This window comes from Bufo bufo, chromosome 4 (genome assembly GCF_905171765.1).
Source record: "Bufo bufo chromosome 4, aBufBuf1.1, whole genome shotgun sequence".
In the NCBI taxonomy this organism is placed as follows: Eukaryota; Metazoa; Chordata; class Amphibia; order Anura; family Bufonidae; genus Bufo; species Bufo bufo.
In genome coordinates, this window is record NC_053392.1 from 189,213,938 (window position 1) to 189,237,818 (window position 23,881).

A 23,881-nucleotide genomic window follows, 5' to 3' on the forward strand; every position below is an offset into this window, starting at 1 on the left:
AAAAACAGGTCTCACATTTCTATTCAAGCAAATCTGTACTATTTTAGCTGGTCAAGTTATTTGTAGTGACCGTAAAAGCACACTTTTTGTTCTGGGTTGAAAAACTATTCCCAAATTTGCCATTCTCAAAATAACTAGTTTCTGGTATTTGAGGCCTACTTGAAATCTATCCCAAAAAGGCTATCTTACACTGAAGGTACTGATAGTGTCATTCAGAAAAACCTAAGACACACGCTACCGTGCAGATAGAAGTCTGATTCTGAGATTAAACCTTAACCTGTCACACAGTGCAAAAAAAAACAGGTCTCACATTTCTATTCAAGCAAATCTGTACTGTTTTAGCTGGTCAAGTTATTTGTAGCGACCGTAAAAGCACACTTTTTTTTCTGGGTTGAAAAACTATTCCCAAATTTGCCATTCTCAAAATAACTAGTTTCTGGTATTTGAGGCCTACTTGAAATCTATCCCAAAAAGGATATCTTACATTGAAGTTACTGATAGTGTCATTCAGAAAAACCTAAGACACACGCTACCGTGCAGATAGAAGTCTGATTCTGAGATTAAACCTTAACCTGTCACACAGTGCAAAAAAAAACAGGGCTCACATTTCTATTCAAGCAAATCTGTACTGTTTTAGCTGGTCAAGTTATTTGTAGTGACCGTAAAAGCACACTTTTTTTTCTGGGTTGAAAAACTATTCCCAAATTTGCCATTCTCAAAATTGTGGTGAACGGGAACAATGAGGAAAACATCTAATAAGGGACGCGGACGCGGACATGGTCGTGGTGGTGTTAGTGGACCCTCTGGTGCTGGGAGAGGACGTGGCCGTTCTGCCACAGCCACACGTCCTAGTGTACCAACTACCTCAGGTCCCAGTAGCCGCCAGAATTTACAGGGATATTTGGTGGGGCCCAATGCTGTTCTAAGGATGGTAAGGCCTGAGCAGGTACAGGCATTAGTCAATTGGGTGGCCGACAGTGCATCCAGCACGTTCACATTATCTCCCACCTAGTCTTCTGCAGAAAGCGCACAGATGGCGCATGAAAACCAAGCCCATCAGTCTGTCACATCACCCCCATGCATATCAGGGAAATTGTCTGAGCCTCAAGTTATGCAGCAGTCTCTTATGCTGTTTGAAGACTCTGCTGCCAGGGTTTCCCAAGGGCATCCACCTAGCTCTTCACCAGGGGTGGAAGAGATAGAATGCACTAACGCACAACCACTTATGTTTCCTGATGATGAGGACATGGGAATACCACCTCAGCACGTCGCTGATGATGACGAAACACAGATGCCAACTGCTGCGTCTTTCTGGAGTGTGCAGACTGAACAGGAGGTCAGGGGTCAAGACTGGGTGGAAGACGATGCAGGGGACGATGAGGTCCTAGACCCCACATGGAATGAAGGTCGTGCCACTGACTTTCAGAGTTCGGAGGAAGAGGCAGTGGTGAGACCGAGCCAACAGCGTAGCAAAAGAGGGAGCAGTGGGCAAAATCAGAACACCCGCCGCCAAGAGACTCCGCCTGCTACTGACCGCCGCCATCTGGGACCGAGCACCCCAAAGGCAGCGTCAAGGAGTTCCCTGGCATGGCACTTCTTCAAATAATGTGCTGACGACAAGACCCGAGTGGTTTGCACGCTGTGCCATCAGAGCCTGAAACGAGGCATTAACGTTCTGAACCTTAGCACAACCTGCATGACCAGGCACCTGCATGCAAAGCATGAACTGCAGTGGAGTAAACACCTTAAAAACAAGGAAGTCACTCAGGCTCCCCCTGCTGCCTCTTCTGCTGCTGCCGCCTCGGCCTCTTCTGCTGCTGCCGCCGCCTCGGCCTCTTCTGCTGCTGCTGCCGCCGCCTCAGCCTCTTCCTCTGCCTCTGGAGGAACGTTGGCACCTGCCGCCCAGCAAACATGGGATGTACCACCAACACCACCACCTGCGTCACCAAACATCTCAACCATTTCACACGGCAGCGTTCAGCTCTCCATCTCACAAACATTTGAAAGAAAGCGTAAATTCCCACCTAGCTACCCTCGATCCCTGGCCCTCAATGCCAGCATTTCTAAACTACTGGCCTATTAAATGCTGTCATTTAGGCTGGTGGACACACACAGCTTCAAACAGCTCATGTCACTTGCTGTCCCACAGTATGTTGTTCCCAGCCGCCACTACTTCTCCAAGAGAGCCGTGCCTTCCCTGCACAAACAAGTGTCCGATAAAATCAAGTGTGCACTGCGCAACGCCATCTGTGGCAAGGTCCACCTAACCACAGATACGTGGACCAGTAAGCACTGCCAGGGACGCTATATCTCCCTAACTGCACACTAGGTAAATGTAGTGGCGGCTTGGCCCCAGGCGGAGAGCTGTTTTGTCTCACGTCCTTCCGCCGCCAAGGATCGCAGGGCAACATTCTGTGCCTCCTGTCTCCTCCTACTCAGCTTCCTCCTCCTCTTCTTCCACCTGCTCATCCAGTCAGCCACACACCTTCACCACCAACTTCAGCACAACACGGGGTAAACGTCAGCAGGCCATTCTGAAACTCATATGTTTGGAAGACAGGCCCCACACCGCACAGGAGTTGTGGCGGGGTATAGAACAACAGACCGACGAGTGATTGACAGACCGACGAGTGGTTGCTGCCGGTGAGCCTCAAGCCCGGCCTGGTGGTGTGCGATAATGGGCGAAATCTCGTTGCAGCTCTGGGACTAGCCGGTTTGACGCACATCCCTTGCCTGGCGCATGTGCTGAATTTGGTGGTGCAGAAGTTCATTCGCAACTACCCCGACATGTCAGAGCTGCTGCATAAAGTGAGGGCCATCTGTTCGCGCTTCCGGCGTTCACACCCTGCCGCTGCTCGCCTGTCTGCGCTACAGCATAACTTCCGCCTTCCCGCTCACCGCCTCATATGCGACATACCCACCAGGTGGAACTCTACCTTGCATATGCTGGACAGACTGTGCGAGCAGCAGCAGGCCATAGTGGAGTTTCAGCTGCAGCACGCACGGGTCAGTCGCACTGTTGATCAGACACACTTCACCATAAATGACTGGGCCTCCATGTGAGACCTGTGTGCCCTGTTGCGCTGTTTCGAGTACTCCACCAACATGGCCAGTGGCGATGACGCCGTTATCAGCGTTACAATACCACTTCTATGTCTCCTTGAGAAAACATTTAGGGCGATGATGAAAGAGGAGGTGGCCCAGGAGGAAGAGGAGGAAGAGGGGTCATTTTTAGCACTTTCAGGCCAGTCTCTTCGAAGTGACTCAGAGGGAGGTTTTTTGCAACAGCAGAGGCCAGGTACAAATGTGGCCAGACAGGGCCCACTACTGGAGGACGAGGAGGACGAGGATGAGGAGGAGGTGGAGGAGGATGAGGATGAAGCATGTTCACAGCGGGGTGGCACCCAAAGCAGCTCGGGCCCATCACTGGTGCGTGGCTGGGGGGAAACATAGGACGATGACGATACGCCTCCCACAGAGGAAAGCTTGTCCTTACCTCTGGGCAGCCTGGCACACATGAGCGACTACATGCTGCAGTGCCTGCGCAACGACAGCAGAGTTGCCCACATTTTAACGTGTGCGGACTACTGGGTTGCCACCCTGCTGGATCCCCGGTACAAAGACAATGTGCCCACCTTACTTCCTACACTGGAGCGTGAAAGGAAGATGCGCGAGTACAAGCGCACGTTGGTAGACGCGCTACTGAGAGCATTCCCAAATGTCACAGGGGAACCAGTGGAAGCCCAAGGCGAAGGCAGAGGAGGAGCAAGAGGTCGCCAACGCAGCTGTGTCACGGCCAGCTCCTCTGAGGGCAGGGTTAGCATGGCAGATATGTGGAAAAGTTTTGTCAACACGCCACAGCTAACTGCACCACCACCTGATACGGAACGTGTTAGCAGGAGGCAACGTTTCACTAACATGGTGGAACAGTACCTGTGCACACCCCTCCACGTACTGACTGATCGTTCGGCCCCATTCAACTTCTGGGTCTCCAAATTGTCCACGTGGCCAGAGCTAGCCTTTTATGCCTTGGAGGTGCTGGCCTGCCCGGCGGCCAGCGTTTTGTCTGAACGTGTATTCAGCACGGCAGGGGGCGTCATTACAGACAAACGCAGCCGCCTGTCTACAGCCAATGTGGACAAGCTGACGTTCATAAAAATGAACCAGGCATGGATTCCACAGGACCTGTCCATCCCTTGTGCAGATTAGATATTAACTTCCTCCCCTTAACAATATATTATTCTACTCCAGGGCACTTCCTCATTCAATACTATTTTTAATTTCATTTTACCATTATATTGCGGGGCAACCCAAAGTTGAATGAACCTCTCCTCTGTCTGGGTGCCGGGGCCTAAATGTGTGACAGTGGCCTGTTCCAGTGGTGGGTGACGTGAAGCCTGATTCTCTGCTATGACATGAAGACATTTTCTGTGCTGACATAAGGCCAGATTCTCTGTTACGGGACCTCTCTCCTCTGCCTGGGTGCCTGGGCCTAAATGTGTGACAGTGGCCTGTTCCAGTGGTGGGTGACGTGAAGCCTGATTCTCTGCTATGACATGAAGACTAATTCTGCGCTGACATAAGGCCAGATTCTCTGTTACGGGACCTCTCTCCTCTGCCTGGGTGCCTGGGCCTAAATGTGTGACAGTGGCCTGTTCCAGTGGTGGGTGACGTGAAGCCTGATTCTCTGCTATGACATGAAGACTGATTCTGCGCTGACATAAGGCCAGATTCTCTGTTACGGGACCTCTCTCCTCTGCCTGGGTGCCTGGGCCTAAATGTGTGACAGTGGCCTGTTCCAGTGGTGGGTGACGTGAAGCCTGATTCTCTGCTATGACATAAAGACTGATTCTGCGCTAACATAAGGCCAGATTCTCTGTTACGGGACCGCTCTCCTCTGTCTGGGTGCCGGGCCTAAATGTGTGACAGTGGCCTGTTCCAGTGGTGGGTGACGTGAAGCCTGATTCTCTGCTATGACATGAAGACTGATTCTGCGCTGACATAAGGCCAGATTCTCTGTTACGAGACCTCTCTCATCTGCCTGGGTGCCTGGGCCTAAATGTGTGACAGTGGCCTGTTCCAGTGGTGGGTGACGTGATGCCTGATTCTCTGCTATGACATGAAGACAGATTCTGTGCTGACATAAGGCCAGATTCTCTGTTACGTGACCTATCTCCACTGCCTGGGTGCTTGGGCCTAAATGTGTGACAGTGGCCTGTTCCAGTGGTGGGTGACGTGAAGCCTGATTATGTGCTATGACATGAAGACTGATTCTGCGCTGACATAAGGCCAGATTCTCTGTTACGGGACCTCTCTCCTCTGCCTGGGTGCCTCGGCCTAAATGTGTGACAGTGGCCTGTTCCAGTGGTGGGTGACGTGAAGCCTGATTCTCTGCTATGACATGAAGACTGATTCTGCGCTGACATAAGGCCAGATTCTCTGTTACGGGACCTCTCTCCTCTGCCTGGGTGCCTGGGCCTAAATGTGTGACAGTGGCCTGTTCCAGTGGTGGGTGACGTGAAGCCTGATTCTCTGCTATGACATGAAGACTGATTCTGCGCTGACATAAGGCCAGATTCTCTGTTACGGGACCTCTCTCCTCTGCCTGGGTGCCTGGGCCTAAATGTGTGACAGTGGCCTGTTCCAGTGGTGGGTGACGTGAAGCCTGATTCTCTGCTATGACATGAAGACTGATTCTGCGCTGACATAAGGCCAGATTCTCTGTTACGGGACCGCTCTCCTCTGTCTGTGTGCCGGGGCCTAAATGTGTGACAGTGGCCTGTTCCAGTGGTGGGTGACGTGAAGCCTGATTCTCTGCTATGACATGAAGACTGATTCTGCGCTGACATAAGGCCAGATTCTCTGTTACGAGACCTCTCTCCTCTGCCTGGGTGCCTGGGCCTAAATGTGTGACAGTGACCTGTTCCAGTGGTGGGTGACGTGATGCCTGATTCTCTGCTATGACATGAAGACAGATTCTGTGCTGACATAAGGCCAGATTCTCTGTTACGTGACCTCTCTCCTCTGCCTGGGTGCCTGGGCCTAAATGTGTGACAGTGGCCTGTTCCAGTGGTGGGTGACGTGAAGCCTGATTATCTGCTATGACATGAAGACTGATTCTGCGCTGACATAAGGCCAGATTCTCTGTTACGGGACCTCTCTCCTCTGCCTGGGTGCATGGGCCTAAATGTGTGACAGCGGCCTGTTCCAGTGGTGGGTGACGTGATGCCTGATTCTCTGCTATGACATGAAGACAGATTCTGTGCTGACATAAGGCCAGATTCTCTGTTACGGGACCTCTCTCCTCTGCCTGGGTGCCTGGGCCTAAATGTGTGACAGTGGCCTTTTCCAGTGGTGGGTGACGTGAAGCCTGATTCTCTGCTATGACATGAAGACTGATTCTGCGCTGACATAAGGCCAGATTCTCTGTTACGGGACCTCTCTCCTCTGCCTGGGTGCCTGGGCCTAAATGTGTGACAGTGGCCTGTTCCAGTGGTGGGTGACGTGATGCCTGATTCTCTGCTATGACATGAAGACTTATTCTGTGCTGACTGCTGACATGAAGCCAGATTCTCTGTTACGCGAACTCTCTCCTCTGCCTGGGTGCCTGGGCCTAAATATGTGACAGTGGCCTGTTCCAGTGGTGGGTGATGTGAAGCCTGATTCTCTGCTATAACATGAAGACTGATTCTGCGCTGACATAAGGCCAGATTCTCTGTTACGGGACCTCTCTCCTCTGCCTGGTTGCCTCGGCCTAAATGTGTGACAGTGGCCTGTTCCAGTGGTGGGTGACATGAAGCCTGATTCTCTGCTATGACATGAAGACTGATTCTGCGCTGACATAAGGCCAGATTCTCTGTTACGGGACCGCTCTCCTCTGTCTGGGTGCCGGGCCTAAATGTGTGACAGTGGCCTGTTCCAGTGGTGGGTGACGTGAAGCCTGATTCTCTGCTATGACATGAAGACTGATTCTGCGCTGACATAAGGCCAGATTCTCTGTTACGGGACCTCTCTCCTCTGCCTGGGTGCCTGGGCCTAAATGTGTGACAGTGGCCTGTTCCAGTGGTGGGTGACGTGAAGCCTGATTCTCTGCTATGACATGAAGACTGATTCTGCGCTGACATAAGGCCAGATTCTCTGTTACGGGACCGCTCTCCTCTGTCTGGGTGTCGGGGCCTAAATGTGTAACAGTGGCCTGTTCCAGTGGTGGGTGACGTGAAGCCTGATTCTCTGCTATGACATGAAGACTGATTCTGCGCTGACATAAGGCCAGATTCTCTGTTACGAGACCTCTCTCCTCTGCCTGGGTGCCTGGGCCTAAATGTGTGACAGTGGCCTGTTCCAGTGGTGGGTGACGTGATGCCTGATTCTCTGCTATGACATGAAGACAGATTCTGTGCTGACATAAGGCCAGATTCTCTGTTACGGGACCTCTCTACTCTGCCTGGGTGCCTGGGCCTAAATGTGTGACAGTGGCCTGTTCCAGTGGTGGGTGACGTGAAGCCTGATTCTCTGCTATGACATGAAGACTGATTCTGCGCTGACATAAGGCCAGATTCTCTGTTACGGGACCTCTCTCCTCTGCCTGGGTGCCTGGGCCTAAATGTGTGACAGTGGCCTGTTCCAGTGGTGGGTGACGTGATGCCTGATTCTCTGCTATGACATGAAGACTTATTCTGTGCTGACTGCTGACATGAAGCCAGATTCTCTGTTACGCGACCTCTCTCCTCTGCCTGGGTGCCTGGGCCTAAATATGTGACAGTGGCCTGTTCCAGTGGTGGGTGACGTGAAGCCTGATTCTCTGCTATGACATGAAGACTGATTCTGCGCTGACATAAGGCCAGATTCTCTGTTACGGGACCTCTCTCCTCTGCCTGGGTGCCTGGGCCTAAATGTGTGACAGTGGCCTGTTCCAGTGGTGGGTGACGTGATGCCTGATTCTCTGCTATGACATGAAGACAGATTCTGTGCTGACATAAGGCCAGATTCTCTGTTACAGGATCTCTCTCCTCTGTCTGGGTGCCGGGGCCTAAATGTGTGACAGTGGCCTGTTCCAGTGGTGGGTGACGTGATGCCTGATTCTCTGCTATGACATGAAGACAGATTCTGTGCTGACATAAGGCCAGATTCTCTGTTACGGGACCTCTCTCCTCTGCCTGGGTGCCTGGGCCTAAATGTGTGACAGTGGCCTGTTCCAGTGGTGGGTGACGTGATGCCTGATTCTCTGCTATGACATGAAGACAGATTCTGTGCTGACATAAGGCCAGATTCTCTGTTACAGGATCTCTCTCCTCTGTCTGGGTGCCGGGGCCTAAATGTGTGACAGTGGCCTGTTCCAGTGGTGGGTGACGTGATGCCTGATTCTCTGCTATGACATGAAGACAGATTCTGTGCTGACATAAGGCCAGATTCTCTGTTACAGGACCTCTCTCCTCTGTCTGGGTGCCGGGGCCTAAATGTGTGACAATGGCCTGTTCCAGTGGTGGGTGACGTGAAGCCTGATTCTCTGCTATGACATGAAGACAGATTCTGCGCTGACATAAGGCCAGATTCTCTGTTACGGGACCGCTCTCCTCTGTCTGGGTGCCGGGGCCTAAATGTGTGACAGTGGCCTGTTCCAGTGGTGGGTGACGTGAAGCCTGATTCTCTGCTATGACATGAAGACTGATTCTGCGCTGACATAAGGCCAGATTCTCTGTTACGGGACCTCTCTCCTCTGCCTCGGTGCCTGGGCCTAAATGTGTGACAGTGGCCTGTTCCAGTGGTGGGTGACGTGATGCCTGATTCTCTGCTATGACATGAAGACAGATTCTGTGCTGACATAAGGCCAGATTCTCTGTTACGGGACCTCTCTCCTCTGCCTGGGTGCCTGGGCCTAAATGTGTGACAGTGGCCTGTTCCAGTGGTGGGTGACGTGATGCCTGATTCTCTGCTATGACATGAAGACAGATTCTGTGCTGACATAAGGCCAGATTCTCTGTTACAGGATCTCTCTCCTCTGTCTGGGTGCCGGGGCCTAAATGTGTGACAGTGGCCTGTTCCAGTGGTGGGTGACGTGAAGCCTGATTCTCTGCTATGACATGAAGACTGATTCTGTGCTGACATGAAGCCAGATTCTCTGCTATGGCATGAAGAGATTGATTCTGTGCTGACATGAAGCCAGATTCTTTGCTATGGCATGAAGAGACTGATTCTCTGCTGACGTGAAGCCAAATTCTCTGCTATGGGACCTCTGTCCAATTGATATTGGGTCATTTTTATTTTTTTTATTTTTATTTTAATTCATTTCCCTATCCACATTTGTTTGCAGGGGATTTACCTACATGTTGCTGCCTTTTGCAGCCCTCTAGCTCTTTCCTGGGCTGTTTTACAGCCTTTTTAGTGCCCAAAAGTTCGGGTCCCCATTGACTTCAATGGGGTTCGGGTTCGGGACGAAGTTCGGGTCGGGTTCGGATCCCGAACCCGAACATTTCCGTGAAGTTCGGCCGAACTACTCGTACCCGACCATCCAGGTGTTCGCTCAACTCTATTGCCAACCATCTTTTCTGATCGCATCCAACTTCGGTCTGGTGGAAACCAGTTGCTGTAGTAGGCCATGCCTATTTTGCGCATCTGCATATGCGAAAATTACATTGCCAATATTTTGCATTGGAAAAAAAAGTGAATGGAGATCGCAAATTCGAATAATACATCTGGTATGTCACTGTCCATGTTGTGGGACTATTTGTGCACTTCTAGTAATTATTTTTGGGGGCTGCAAATATGACCTGAAGGTTTTTCAGGTTCGCCTGATTTTCAAGTCTATGGGGCCCGCTGCGAACACACGGTTCGCAAACATTTGAGCGTGATTGCGCATTCGCGAACCGTCCCGGCCAATGTAAGTCCATAGTTTTTTCAGGCCTTAAAGGATAACTGTCACACTTAGACCCTAATTTCAATTTTCATATATGTAGTTACTAATAACATGATATTCCAGAATAAGTTACTATTAGACTGACTTACCCCATATTTAATAAGATTCAGCCCTTAGCAACCTGTCTGCATAAAACTGCAATCTCACTATTCAGTTAAGATGGCCGCCACTGCCCTCACCCTGAGGCTAATTCCGCCTGCCCTAACTAGCCAGTAACGATAGCCCCCCAAAAGTGTCTGTAACCAGAGCCCTCCCCCTAAAGGGTTAATCTCCTGCAGCACAAAGGGGTCCTCTTACCACATGTTGCTTTAATTTATACACTGAGCAGACGGCAGATCTCCCTTCCTTGCTCTGTGCTGCTTCAACTCTGCATTCTCCAGCTCTGCTTAGTGAGGGAGCGTCTGCCAAGCGCAGGGACAGGGAGAAGTGCACACAGCCCAGGCACTGTTATCAGCTGCTGGGGAGGGCTTTAATCATTTACTTACAGTCCCTGGCTGTCAGTAATCTGACCTTGCACGCTGCATGCTTCTGCGTCCTCCTTCCTTCAACACATAGACGGACCCTGCATAGCAACCTGATTTTAAGCACAGGTAAAAGTAGGCAGTACAGGGAACAAAAATGTGGAATTAAGGGGTTATTGAATACACAGTGAAAAGTTGAAATAAGGCCACCAAGGAGATATTAATCACCACAATCCAATACTCCAAAAAATATATATATGACAGTTATACTTTAAGTGTATTGTACGATGAACCGATAAATCGGCCGTAGCTGAGAGTCAATTAAGGTCTCTTAGTCAGGGAAACAGACCTGTGGAGGAATATTGCACCAAATTCTGGAAATTGTGCATTTCCTCTGGTTGGAATAGTCCAGCGCTTAGATGGCAGTTTCGGTTGGGGCTCTCAGAAGACTTGAAAAATATGTTAGTCAGTTACCCCCTCACTGACACTTTAGAACAGACTATGACTCTAGCTGTTAGACTGGACAGAAAAATTAGGGAAAGACAAAGAGAAAAACTGACATCTCCACTGCTGGTGCTTACATCCGATCCCTCACCTTCAGGAGTCCAACTGGAGAATCCTCCAGAGCAGCCCATGCAGCTCAGAATGACCAGGAGGGATCTGAGCTGCTTCTACTGCGGAGAATCGGATCACTGGGTACAGCAATGATCTAAAGTTCTTCCTTCCGGGAGATCTCCACATCCTGACGCCCAGAAGGATAAGGTACTTCCCAAGGTGGTTAAAGAGAAAGTATTGTTATCGGTGGTTGTTTATTTTGCCTCCAGTAAGGGCCCTGGGAGGGCATTTGTTGATTCTGGGTCTGCCGCTAATTTTATTTACCATAACTTTGCTCTTTCCCTTGGGGTACCCATGTAGTCCCTTGCTAACCCTATTCATATAATTGCTATTGATTCCACGTCGTTGGTGGGCAGGATAGTAGAATATTATACTCCGGTAGTAACCTTGACTGTGGGGGTCTGTTATATATCAAAAAAATTTACGCGTAGAGGTAGTTCTGGGTATTCCTTGGCTCCAGGTTCATAAGTTATCAACTGGTCCATGGGTGAATTAGAGAAATAAGGGGTGAAATGTGATGCATGTTGTCTACCTGTTATTCAGGCTGGAGTCTCTGCGGAGTCAAACTCTCATCCCACATACATTAGTGACTTTGCTGATGTTTTTTCTATGTCCGAAGCAGATTACCTTCCCCCTCATAGACCTTATGACTGTTCCATATACCTTGTTCCGGGATCTAAGTAGCCTAGGGGTCGTATTTATAATTTGTCAGGTCCGGAACAGAAGTCTATGAGGGATTACTTGAAGGAGAGTCTACAAAAAGGACATATTAGACCCTCAGTGTCTCCTATGGGGGCGTTTTTTGTTGCTAAGAAGGACGGTGGATTGAGACCGTGTATTGATTATAGAGAATTGAATAAGATTACTGTTAAGAATCAGTACCCATTGCCGTTGATTCCAGCCCTTTTTAATCGAATTCTCGGAGCTCACTGGTTCACTAAACTTGATCTCAAGGGGGCCTATAATCTTATCGGAAGTAAGGGGGATAAGTGGAAGACGGCCTTTAATACCCCAGAGGGTCATTATGAACACTTGACCCTCTGGGTTAAGTAATGCTCCGATGGTTTTCCTAAATTTTGTCAATGACATCTTTAGACAATTTTTGGAAAATTCGTATTTGTTTATTTAGATGACATCCTGATTTATTCGCCTGACTGGGATTCTCACATTATTCACACTAGACAGGTACTTTAGGTTCTTCGGGAGAACGGACTATTAGTGAAGGGTGAGAAGTGTATTTTTGGAGTACAGGAATAGTGATGAGCGGCAGGGGGAATATTTGAATTTGTTATATTTTGCAAATATTTTGTAGAATATTTGTCATATATTCGTGAAATTCGAGATTGTATTCTTGATTGCGAAAATCGGCAATGAATTATTCGCGTAATGCGCGCAAAATTCTGGCGTGGGGTAGGCAACTTTTCCATTGGTTGCTAGGGAAGTTGCTAAGCTGTTACAAAGCCTTCTCATCATTTCTCAAGATTATCACCTGATTACTGTGTTAAAAAAATAAATATTTGTCATTACGAATATATAGCACTATATTCTAAATATTCGCAAATTCTCGCAGTGCCGATATTCGCGAAAAAAATCGTTTTTCGAATATTTGCTCTCAAGACTAAACAGGAAACTTTGTTTTTAGGATATATTCTCACACCCCAATCCTTCAAGATGGATCCAGGGAAGGTACAGGCCATTTTGGAGTGGGTGATACCTTCCTCTCTTAAAGCATTACAACGCTTCTTGGGTTTCGCAAATTAATATTGAAAATTTATTAAGAACTTTTCTATTATTGCCAAGCCTCTCACGGATCTAACTAAGAAGGGAACTGATCTAGTGAATTGGTTACAAAAGGCCATAAAGGCTTTTGAAACACTCAATAGGTGTTTCATTAATGCCCCAGTATTTGTTCAATCTGATCAAGAGTAGTGTTGAGCGAACAGTTCGAGCATAGTTCGGGTCCGTACCGAATTTTGGGGTGTTCGTGACACGGACCCGAACCCGAACTTTTTCGTAAAAGTTTGGGTTCGGGTTCGTCGTTCGGCATGTATTTTGGCGCATTTTGAAAGGCTGCAAAGCAGCCAATCAACATGCATCATACTACTTGCCCTAAGATGCCATCGCAGCCATGCCTACTATTGGCAAGGCTGTGATTGGCCAAGTGCAGCATGTGACTCAGCCTCTTTATAAGCTTGTGCGCACGTCGGGACGTGCTCACTCCCGATGTGAATAGAACAGGGATAGACGCAGCTGATGCTAGGGCGAGAATAGGCAGGGATAATTGAATAACTGGAAGCAAATTTCTCTCCTCCACCTGTGATTCAACTGAACAACTGCAGCTGAGCTGCTTTTTTGATAGGGATTGGCTATTTTTAGAGTGGCCAGAGTGATTTTTCCATCCACATGTACCTGGGCTGACCGCCGGCCGCCATTTTGCGACTTGTAGTGCTGCAGCAGAAGCTGCCACAGTGTGCATTCCAAAGCTCCAAACAAGTCAGACATCTACACCTGGGATTCAGACCAATAGCGATTTAGCAGCACAGTCCAAGGCTATTTTTTTTAAAGGTTGTGCAGACCATTTTGTGGCACATGTTACTGGGCTGATAGGCGGCGGCCATCTTGGGACTAGTGCTGCAGCACAATCTCTCCCAACGACCATTAATCACTTGTAATAGTGGTCTGTGCCATAGAAATCCTACATCAGGGACTTGGGTGTGCTTGTGTCACCCCTACTAATACCAGTCTACCTGTAATCCATACAGTGAAAAGCCATAAAGTATTCCAGTGAGGGAATTTTTTTTTTATTTAAAAAAGGCCAAGTTAGTTTATCTGGCGTTCAATATACTAGATACAGTTAGGCCTGCGTTTCATACATCTGGAATTAGCAAACTAATGTGCTGGGGTTGGGAAAACATATATGTACCCATACTAGAATCTGTCAAAGAAAGCGGTACTCACATATAACAGTCATTCCATCTGTAATCCATACAGTCAAAAGACTGAAAGTATTCCAGTGAGGGAATTTTTTTTATTTAAAAAAGGCCAAGTTAGTTTATCTGGCGTTCAATATACTAGATACAGTTAGGCCTGCGTTTCATACATCTGGAATTAGCAAACTAATGTGCTGGGGTTGGGAAAACATATATGTACCCATACTAGAATCTGTCAAAGAAAGCGGTACTCACATATAACAGTCATTCCATCTGTAATCCATACAGTCAAAAGACTGAAAGTATTCCAGTGAGGGAATTTTTTTTATTTAAAAAAGGCCAAGTTAGTTTATCTGGCGTTCAATATACTAGATACAGTTAGGCCTGCGTTTCATACATCTGGAATTAGCAAACTAATGTGCTGGGGTTGGGAAAACATATATGTACCCATACTAGAATCTGTCAAAGAAAGCGGTACTCACATATAACAGTCATTCCATCTGTAATCCATACAGTCAAAAGACTGAAAGTATTCCAGTGAGGGAATTTTTTTTATTTAAAAAAGGCCAAGTTAGTTTATCTGGCGTTCAATATACTAGATACAGTTAGGCCTGCGTTTCATACATCTGGAATTAGCAAACTAATGTGCTGGGGTTGGGAAAACATATATGTACCCATACTAGAATCTGTCAAAGAAAGCGGTACTCACATATAACAGTCATTCCATCTGTAATCCATACAGTCAAAAGACTGAAAGTATTCCAGTGAGGGAATTTTTTTTTATTTAAAAAAGGCCAAGTTAGTTTATCTGGCGTTCAATATACTAGATACAGTTAGGCCTGCGTTTCATACATCTGGAATTAGCAAACTAATGTGCTGGGGTTGGGAAAACATATATGTACCCATACTAGAATCTGTCAAAGAAAGCGGTACTCACATATAACAGTCATTCCATCTGTAATCCATACAGTCAAAAGACTGAAAGTATTCCAGTGAGGGAATTTTTTTTTTATTTAAAAAAGGCCAAGTTAGTTTATCTGGCGTTCAATATACTAGATACAGTTAGGCCTGCGTTTCATACATCTGGAATTAGCAAACTAATGTGCTGGGGTTGGGAAAACATATATGTACCCATACTAGAATCTGTCAAAGAAAGCGGTACTCACATATAACAGTCATTCCATCTGTAATCCATACAGTCAAAAGACTGAAAGTATTCCAGTGAGGGGATTTTTTATTTATTTAAAAAAGGCCAAGTTAGTTTATCTGGCGTTCAATATACTAGATACAGTTAGGCCTGCGTTTCATACATCTGGAATTAGCAAACTAATGTGCTGGGGTTGGGAAAACATATATGTACCCATACTAGAATCTGTCAAAGAAAGCGGTACTCACATATAACAGTCATTCCATCTGTAATCCATACAGTCAAAAGACTGAAAGTATTCCAGTGAGGGAATTTTTTTTATTTAAAAAAGGCCAAGTTAGTTTATCTGGCGTTCAATATACTAGATACAGTTAGGCCTGCGTTTCATACATCTGGAATTAGCAAACTAATGTGCTGGGGTTGGGAAAACATATATGTACCCATACTAGAATCTGTCAAAGAAAGCGGTACTCACATATAACAGTCATTCCATCTGTAATCCATACAGTCAAAAGACTGAAAGTATTCCAGTGAGGGAATTTTTTTTTTATTTAAAAAAGGCCAAGTTAGTTTATCTGGCGTTCAATATACTAGATACAGTTAGGCCTGCGTTTCATACATCTGGAATTAGCAAACTAATGTGCTGGGGTTGGGAAAACATATATGTACCCATACTAGAATCTGTCAAAGAAAGCGGTACTCACATATAACAGTCATTCCATCTGTAATCCATACAGTCAAAAGACTGAAAGTATTCCAGTGAGGGGATTTTGCTTATAAAAAATAATATATTTCATTGTGGTGCGAGTTGAATCGCAACAATGAAGAAAAATACTATTAAGGGACGAGGACGCGGTCGTGGTGGTGTCCGTGGAGCCTCTGTTGCTGGTAGAGGACGTGGCCGTTCGGCCCCAGGCGCACACAGTAGGGAACGAACTCCCTCAACTAGCCGGCAGAATGTACCGCAATATCTCGTGGGGCCCAATGCCGCTCTTAGGATGGTAAGGCCTGAGCAGGTACAGGCATTAATCGATTGGGTGGCCGACAGTGCTTCCAGCACGTTCACCACATGGTCTTCCACCCAGTCTTCTGCGGAAAGCGCACAGGTGGCACCTGAAAACCAAGCCCATCAGTCTGTCACATCACCCCCAAGCATATCAGGGAAACGGTCTGAGCCACAAGTTATGCAGCAGTCTCTTCTTCTGTTTGAAGACTCTGCTTCCAGGGTTTCCCAGGGGCGTCCACCTAGCCCTTCCCCAGTGGAGGAAGACATACCATGCACTGACGCACAACCACTTATGTCTCCAGATGAAGAGGACATGGGAATACCACCACAGCAGAGTCACCGACTCTCTGATGATGACGAAACACAGGTGCCCACTGCCGCGTCTTTTTGCAGTGTGCAGACTGAAAAGGAGGAGGTCAGGGAGGGAGACTGGGTGGAAGACGATGCAGAGGACGATGAGGTCTTAGACCCTACATGGACTGAAGGTCGTGGCGATGACTTTCACAGTTCAGAGGAAGAGGTAGTGGTGAGACCGAGACAACAGCGAAGCCAAAGAGGGAGCAGGGGGCCAAAGCAGACGAGCCGCCGCCCCCAGAGTTCGCCTGCTTATGGACATCGCCAACAGGGACCCAGCCCCACAAAGGCAGCTTCAAAGAGTTCCCTGGCATGGCACTTCTTTAAACAATGTCCTACCGACAAGACCCGAGTGACTTGCACGCTCTGCCATCAGAGCCTGAGGCGAGGCATTAACGTTCTGAACCTCAGCACAACCTGCATGACCAGGCATCTACATGCAAAGCATGAACTGCAGTGGGGTACACACCTTAAAAACCAGGCACTCGCTGAGGCTCCCCCTGCTCCCTCTACCGCTGCTGCCTCGGCTTCCGCCTCGAGAGGAATGTTGCCACCTGCCGAGCAGCAAACAGAGGATGTGCCACCGACACCACCACCACCGCCACCGTCAACTAGCGTCTCCACTATATCACACAGCAGCGTTCAGCTCTCAATATCTCAAACCTTAGAGAGGAAGCGCAAATTCCCCCCGAGTCACCCTCGAGCCCTTGGCCTGAACGCCAGCATTTCTAAACTGCTGGCCTTTGAAATGCTGTCATTCCGGCTGGTGGACACAGACAGCTTCAAACAGCTGATGGCCATGGCTGTCCCGCAGTATGTGGTTCCCAGCCGCCACTACTTCTCCAAGACAGCCGTGCCTTCCCTGCACATGCAAGTGTCCGATAAAATCAAGTGTGCACTGCGCAACGCCATTTGTGGCAAGGTCCACCTAACCACAGATACGTGGACCAGTAAGCACGGCCAGGGACGCTATATCTCACTAACTGCACACTGGATGAATGTAGTGGCGGCTGGGCCCCCGGCGGACAGTTCCTTGGCGCACGTCCTTCCGCCCCCTAGTATCGCAGGGCATCATTCTCTGCCTCCTGTAGCCTCCTCCTCCTACTCGGCTTCCTCCTCCACTGCTTCCACCAGCTCATCCGGTCAGCCACACACCTTCACCACCAACTTCAGCACAGCCCGGGGTAAACGTCAGCAGGCCATTCTGAAACTCATATGTTTGGGGGACAGGCCCCACAGCGCAAAGGAGTTGTGGCGGGGTATTGAACAACAGACCGACGAGTGGTTTCTGCCGGTGGGCCTCAAGCCAGGCCTGGTGGTATGCGATAATGGGCGAAATCTCGTGGCAGCTCTGGGACTAGCCGGTTTGACGCACATCCCTTGCCTGGCGCATGTGCTGAACTTGGTGGTGCAGAGGTTCATTCACCACTACCCCAACATGTCAGAGCTGCTGCATAAAGTGCGGGCCGTCTGTGCGCGCTTCCGCCGTTCACATCCTGCCGCTGCTCGCCTGTCTGCGCTACAGCGGAACTTCGGCCTTCCCGCTCACCGCCTCATATGCGACGTGCCCACCCGGTGGAACTCCACCTTGCACATGCTGGAGAGACTGTGCGAGCAGCAGCAGGCCATAGTGGAGTTTCAGCTGCAGCACGCTCGCGTCAGTCGTACTGCCGAACAGCACCACTTCACCACCAATGATTGGGCCTCCATGCGAGACCTGTGTGCCCTGCTGCGCTGTTTCGAGTACTCCACCAACATGGCCAGTGGCGATGACACTGTTATCAGCGTTACAATACCACTTCTATGTCTCCTTGAGAAAACACTTAGGGCAATGATGTTAGAGGAGGTGGCCCAGGTGGAGGAGGAGGAGGAGGATGAGGGCTCGTTTCTAACACTTTCGGGCCAGTCTGTTCGAAGTGGCTCAGAGGGAGGTTTGTTTAAGCAGCAGAGGACAGGTTCACAAGTCGCCAGCCAAGGCACTGTACTGGAGGACGAGGAGGATGAGGAGGAGGAGGTGGAGGGGGACGAGGATGACGCAAGTTCACAGCGGGGTGGCAGCCCAGGCCCATCACTGGTGCGTGGCTGGGGGGATACGGTGGACGATGACGATACGCCTCCCACAGAGGACAGCTTGTCCTTACCCATGGGTAGCCTGGCCCACATGAGCGAATATATGCTCCAATGCCTGCGCAACGACAGCAGAGTTGCCCACGTTTTAACGTGTGCAGACTACTGGGTGGCCACCCTGCTGGATCCCCGGTATAAAGACAATGTGCCCACTTTAATTCCTGAACTGGAGCGCGACGGTAAGATGCGCGAGTACAAGCGCACGCTGATAGAGGCGCTCTTGAGAGCATTCCCACATGTCACAGGGGAACAGGTGGAAGGTGAAGGCAGAGGAGTGGCAAGAGGTCGCCAACGCAGCTGTGTCACGGCCAGCTCATCTGAGGGCAGGGTTAGCATGGCAGAAATGTGGAAAAGTTTTGTCTCCACGCCACAGCTATCTGCACCGACACCTGATACGGAACGTGTTAGCAGGAGGCAGCATTTCACTAACATGGTTGAACAGTATGTCTGCACACCCCTCCACATCCTGACGGATGGTTCGGCCCCATTCAACTACTGGGTTTCGAAATTGTCCACGTGGCCAGAGTTAGCATGTTATGCCTTGGAGGTGCTTTCCTGCCCGGCGGCCAGCGTTTTATCTGAACGCGTATTCAGCACGGCAGGGGGCGTCATTACTGACAAGCGCAGCCGCCTGTCCACAGCCAACGTGGACAAGCTGACCTTCATAAAGATGAACCAGGCATGGATCCCACAGGACCTGTCCCTCCCTTGTGCAGAGTAGTCCTTATTAACTGCCTAAAACATGTCTTGTTGTGCTACGGGCCACTTCTTTATTTGATACAAATTTTATGAAACCCACAGTTGAATGAAACTCTTCTCTGTCTGGGCGCCGGGGCCTAACCAGATGAAAGTGGCCGGTTAAACTAACGGGTGACATGAAGCCATAACCTCTGCCATGCTACCTCTGTCTTCTGTCTGGGTGCTGAGGCCTAAGTCAAATAAAGCGGTCTTCTGCTGTGCTGGGGGATATGAAGCTAATCTCTGACCTCTCTCCTCTGTCTGGGTCCAAAGGCCTAAATCACTGAAAGAGGCCTTCTCCTGTGGTGTGTGATATGATGCCAGAATATGTGCTGTGGGGCCTCTCTCCTCTTCCTGGGTGCAGGGGTCAAATAAACTAAATTGTGGCCTACTCCTGTGGTGGTTGATATGATGCCTGATTCTCTGATGTGGAACCTCTCTCCTCTGTTTGGGTGAAGGGGTCAAAGTAACTAAATGGTGGCTTCTCCTGTGGTGGCTGATATGATGCCAGAATATGTGCTGTGGTGCCTCTCTCCTCTTCCTGGGTGCAGGGGTCAAAGTAACTAAATGGTGGCTTCTCCTGTGGTGGCTGATATGATGCCAGAATATGTGCTGTGGGGCCTCTCTCCTCTTCCTGGGTGCAGGGGTCAAAGTAACTCAATGGTGGCTTCTCTTGTGGTGGCTGATATGATGCCAGAATATGTGCTGTGGTGCCTCTCTCCTCTTCCTGGGTGCAGGGGTCAAAGTAACTAAATGGTGGCTTCTCCTGTGGTGGCTGATATGATGCCAGAATATGTGCTGTGGGGCCTCTCTCCTCTTCCTGGGTGCAGGGGTCAAAGTAACTCAATGGTGGCTTCTCCTGTGGTGGCTGATATGATGCCAGAATATGTGCTGTGGTGCCTCTCTCCTCTTCCTGGGTGCAGGGGTCAAAGTAACTAAATGGTGGCTTCTCCTGTGGTGGCTGATATGATGCCAGAATATGTGCTATGGGGCCTCTCTCCTCTTCCTGGGTGCAGGGGTCAAAGTAACTCAATGGTGGCTTCTCCTGTGGTGGCTGATATGATGCCAGAATATGTGCTGTGGTGCCTCTCTCCTCTGTCTGTGTCCAAAGGCCTAAATCACTGAAAGAGGCCTTCTCCTGTGGTGTGTGATATGATGCCTGAATATGTGCTGTGGTGCCTCTCTCCTCTTCCTGGGTGCGGGGGTCAAAGTAACTCAATGGTGGCTTCTCCTGTGGTGGCTGATATGATGCCAGAATATGTGCTGTGGTGCCTCTCTCCTCTTCCTGGGTGCGGGGGTCAAAGTAACTCAATGGTGGCTTCTCCTGTGGTGGCTGATATGATGCCAGAATATGTGCTGTGGGGCCTCTCTCCTCTTCCTGGGTGCAGGGGTCAAAGTAACTCAATGGTGGCTTCTCCTGTGGTGGTTAGTATGATGCCAGAATATGTGCTGTGGGGCCTCTCTCCTCTTCCTGGGTGCAGGGGTCAAAGTAACTCAATAGTGGCTTCTCCTGTGGTGGCTGATATGATGCCAGAATATGTGCTGTGGTGCCTCTCTCCTCTTCCTGGGTGCGGGGGTCAAAGTAACTCAATGGTGGCTTCTCCTGTGGTGGCTGATATGATGCCAGAATATGTGCTGTGGGGCCTCTCTCCTCTTCCTGGGTGCAGGAGTCAAAGTAACTCAATGGTGGCTTCTCCTGTGGTGGTTAGTATGATGCCAGAATATGTGCTGTGGGGCCTCTCTCCTCTTCCTGGGTGCAGGGGTCAAAGTAATTCAATGGTGGCTTCTCCTGTGGTGGCTGATATGATGCCAGAATATGTGCTGTGGTGCCTCTCTCCTCTTCCTGGGTGCGGGGGTCAAAGTAACTCAATGGTGGCTTCTCCTGTGGTGGCTGATATGATGCCAGAATATGTGCTGTGGGGCCTCTCTCCTCTTCCTGGGTGCAGGGGTCAAAGTAACTCAATGGTGGCTTCTCCTGTGCTGATTGATATAAAGCTGATGGTTGTGCCATCTGACATGGTTGCCAGGGTCTGATTCAATGGGGGCCTACTCCTGTGGTGGGTGATCTAAATGCCTGATTCTCTGCTGTGAAACCTCTCTCCTCCGTCTGGGTGTAGGGGTCAAAGTCTTTCAAAGTCGCCTTCTCCTGTGCTGATTGATATGAAGCTGATGGTTGTGCCATCTGACATGGTTGCCGGGGTCCCATTAAATTGTGGCCTACTCCTGTGGTGGTTGATATGATGCCTGATTCTCTGATGTGGAACCTCTCTCCTCTGTTTGGGTGAAGGGGTCAAAGTAACTAAATGGTGGCTTCTCCTGTGGTGGCTGATATGATGCCAGAATATGTGCTGTGGGGCCTCTCTCCTCTTCCTGGGTGCAGGGGTCAAAGTAACTCAATGGTGGCTTCTCCTGTGGTGGCTGATATGATGCCAGAATATGTGCTGTGGTGCCTCTCTCCTCTTCCTGGGTGCGGGGGTCAAAGTAACTCAATGGTGGCTTCTCCTGTGGTGGCTGATATGATGCCAGAATATGTGCTGTGGTGCCTCTCTCCTCTTCCTGGGTGCGGGGGTCAAAGTAACTCAATGGTGGCTTCTCCTGTGGTGGCTGATATGATGCCAGAATATGTGCTGTGGTGCCTCTCTCCTCTTCCTGGGTGCGGGGGTCAAAGTAACTCAATGGTGGCTTCTCCTGTGGTGGCTGATATGATGCCAGAATATGTGCTGTGGTGCCTCTCTCCTCTTCCTGGGTGCGGGGGTCAAAGTAACTCAATGGTGGCTTCTCCTGTGGTGGCTGATATGATGCCAGAATATGTGCTGTGGGGCCTCTCTCCTCTTCCTGGGTGCAGGGGTCAAAGTAACTAAATGGTGGCTTCTCCTGTGGTGGTTGATATGATGCCTGATTCTCTGCTGTGAAACCTCTCTCCTCCATCTGGGTGTAGGGGTCAAAGTCTTTCAAAGTCGCCTTCTCCTGTGCTGATTGATATAAAGCTGATGGTTGTGCCATCTGACATGGTTGCCAGGGTCTGATTCAATGGGGGCCTACTCCTGTGGTGGGTGATCTAAATGCCTGATTCTCTGCTGTGAAACCTCTCTCCTCCGTCTGGGTGTAGGGGTCAAAGTCTTTCAAAGTCGCCTTCTCCTGTGCTGATTGATATGAAGCTGATGGTTGTGCCATCTGACATGGTTGCCGGGGTCCCATTAAATTGGGGCCTACTCCTGTGGTGGGTGATCTAAATGCCTGATTCTCTGCTTTGAAACCTCTCTCCTCCGTCCGGGTGTAGGGGTCAAAGTCTGTCAAAGTCGCCTTCTCCTGTGCTGATTGATATAAAGCTTATGCTTGTGCCATCTGACATGGTTGCCGGGGTCTGATTCAATGGTGGCCTACTCCTGTGGTGGGTGATCTAAATGCCTGATTCTCTGCTGTGTAACCTCTCTCCTCCGTCTGGGTGTAGGGGTCAAAGTAACTAAATGGTGGCCTACTCCTGTGGTGGGTGATATGATGCCTGGTTCTCTGCTGTGGGACCTCTCTCCTTTGTCTGGGTGCTGTGGTCAAAATAATAGTAAGTGACCTTCTCCATTGGTGGGTGACTTGAAGCCTGATTCTGTGCTATGGGACCTCACTCCAATTAATATTGTTTAATTTTTATTTATTTTATGTTAACTCATCATTGCCCTATCTACATTTGTTTGCAGGGGATTTAACTACATTTTGCTGCCTTTTGCAGCCCTCTAGCCCTTTCCGGGTGTGTTTTACAGCCTTTTTAGTGCCCAAAAGTTCGGGTCCCCATTGACTTCTATGGGGTTCGGGTTCGGGATGAAGTTCGGGTCGAGTTCGGATCCCGAACCCGAACATTTTTCGAAAGTTCGGCCGAACTCGTCGAACCCGAACATCCAGGTGTTCGCTCAACTCTAATCAAGAGCAGCCTTTTGTGGTGGAGGTTGATGCTTCCGAGGATGGAGTTGGGGCAGTACTCTCCCAGGGGTCACCAACTCTCACTAATCTGAGACCTTGAGCTTTTGTCGTAAATTATCTTCTCCCGAGAGAAATTATGACATTGGTAATCGAGAGTTACTTGCTATTAAATGCGCTTTTGAGGAATGGTGCCATTTTCTGGAGGGGGCTAAACATCAGGTTACAGTAATTATGGCTCATAAAAATTGAATGTTTTTGGAATCTGCTAAACGTTTAAATCCTAGACAGGCTAGGTGGGCATTGTTCTTTACACATTTAAGTTTTTGTATTACTTTCAGGCCAGGAAGTAAAAATATTAAAGCAGACGCCTTATCCTGCAGTTTATGTGCTTTTCAGTCTCCCGATACTCCACCAGAACCAATATTACCAGCAAGTGTCATTGTGGCTTCGATGTCCTCCGATCTCACGACCGAAATAACTGTGGGGCAACACTTGGCTCCGATACAAACTCCTACTGATAAATTATTTTCCCAGGTCATTTACATTTCCGACTGTTGGGTTAGTGCCATAATTCTGTGTTTAGTGGAAATCCAGGTATTAATGCCACCAAAGAACTCGTCTCCAGGTTTTATTGGTGGCCACCAATAAAACCTGCTGGACACAGGTTGTCTGAGATTG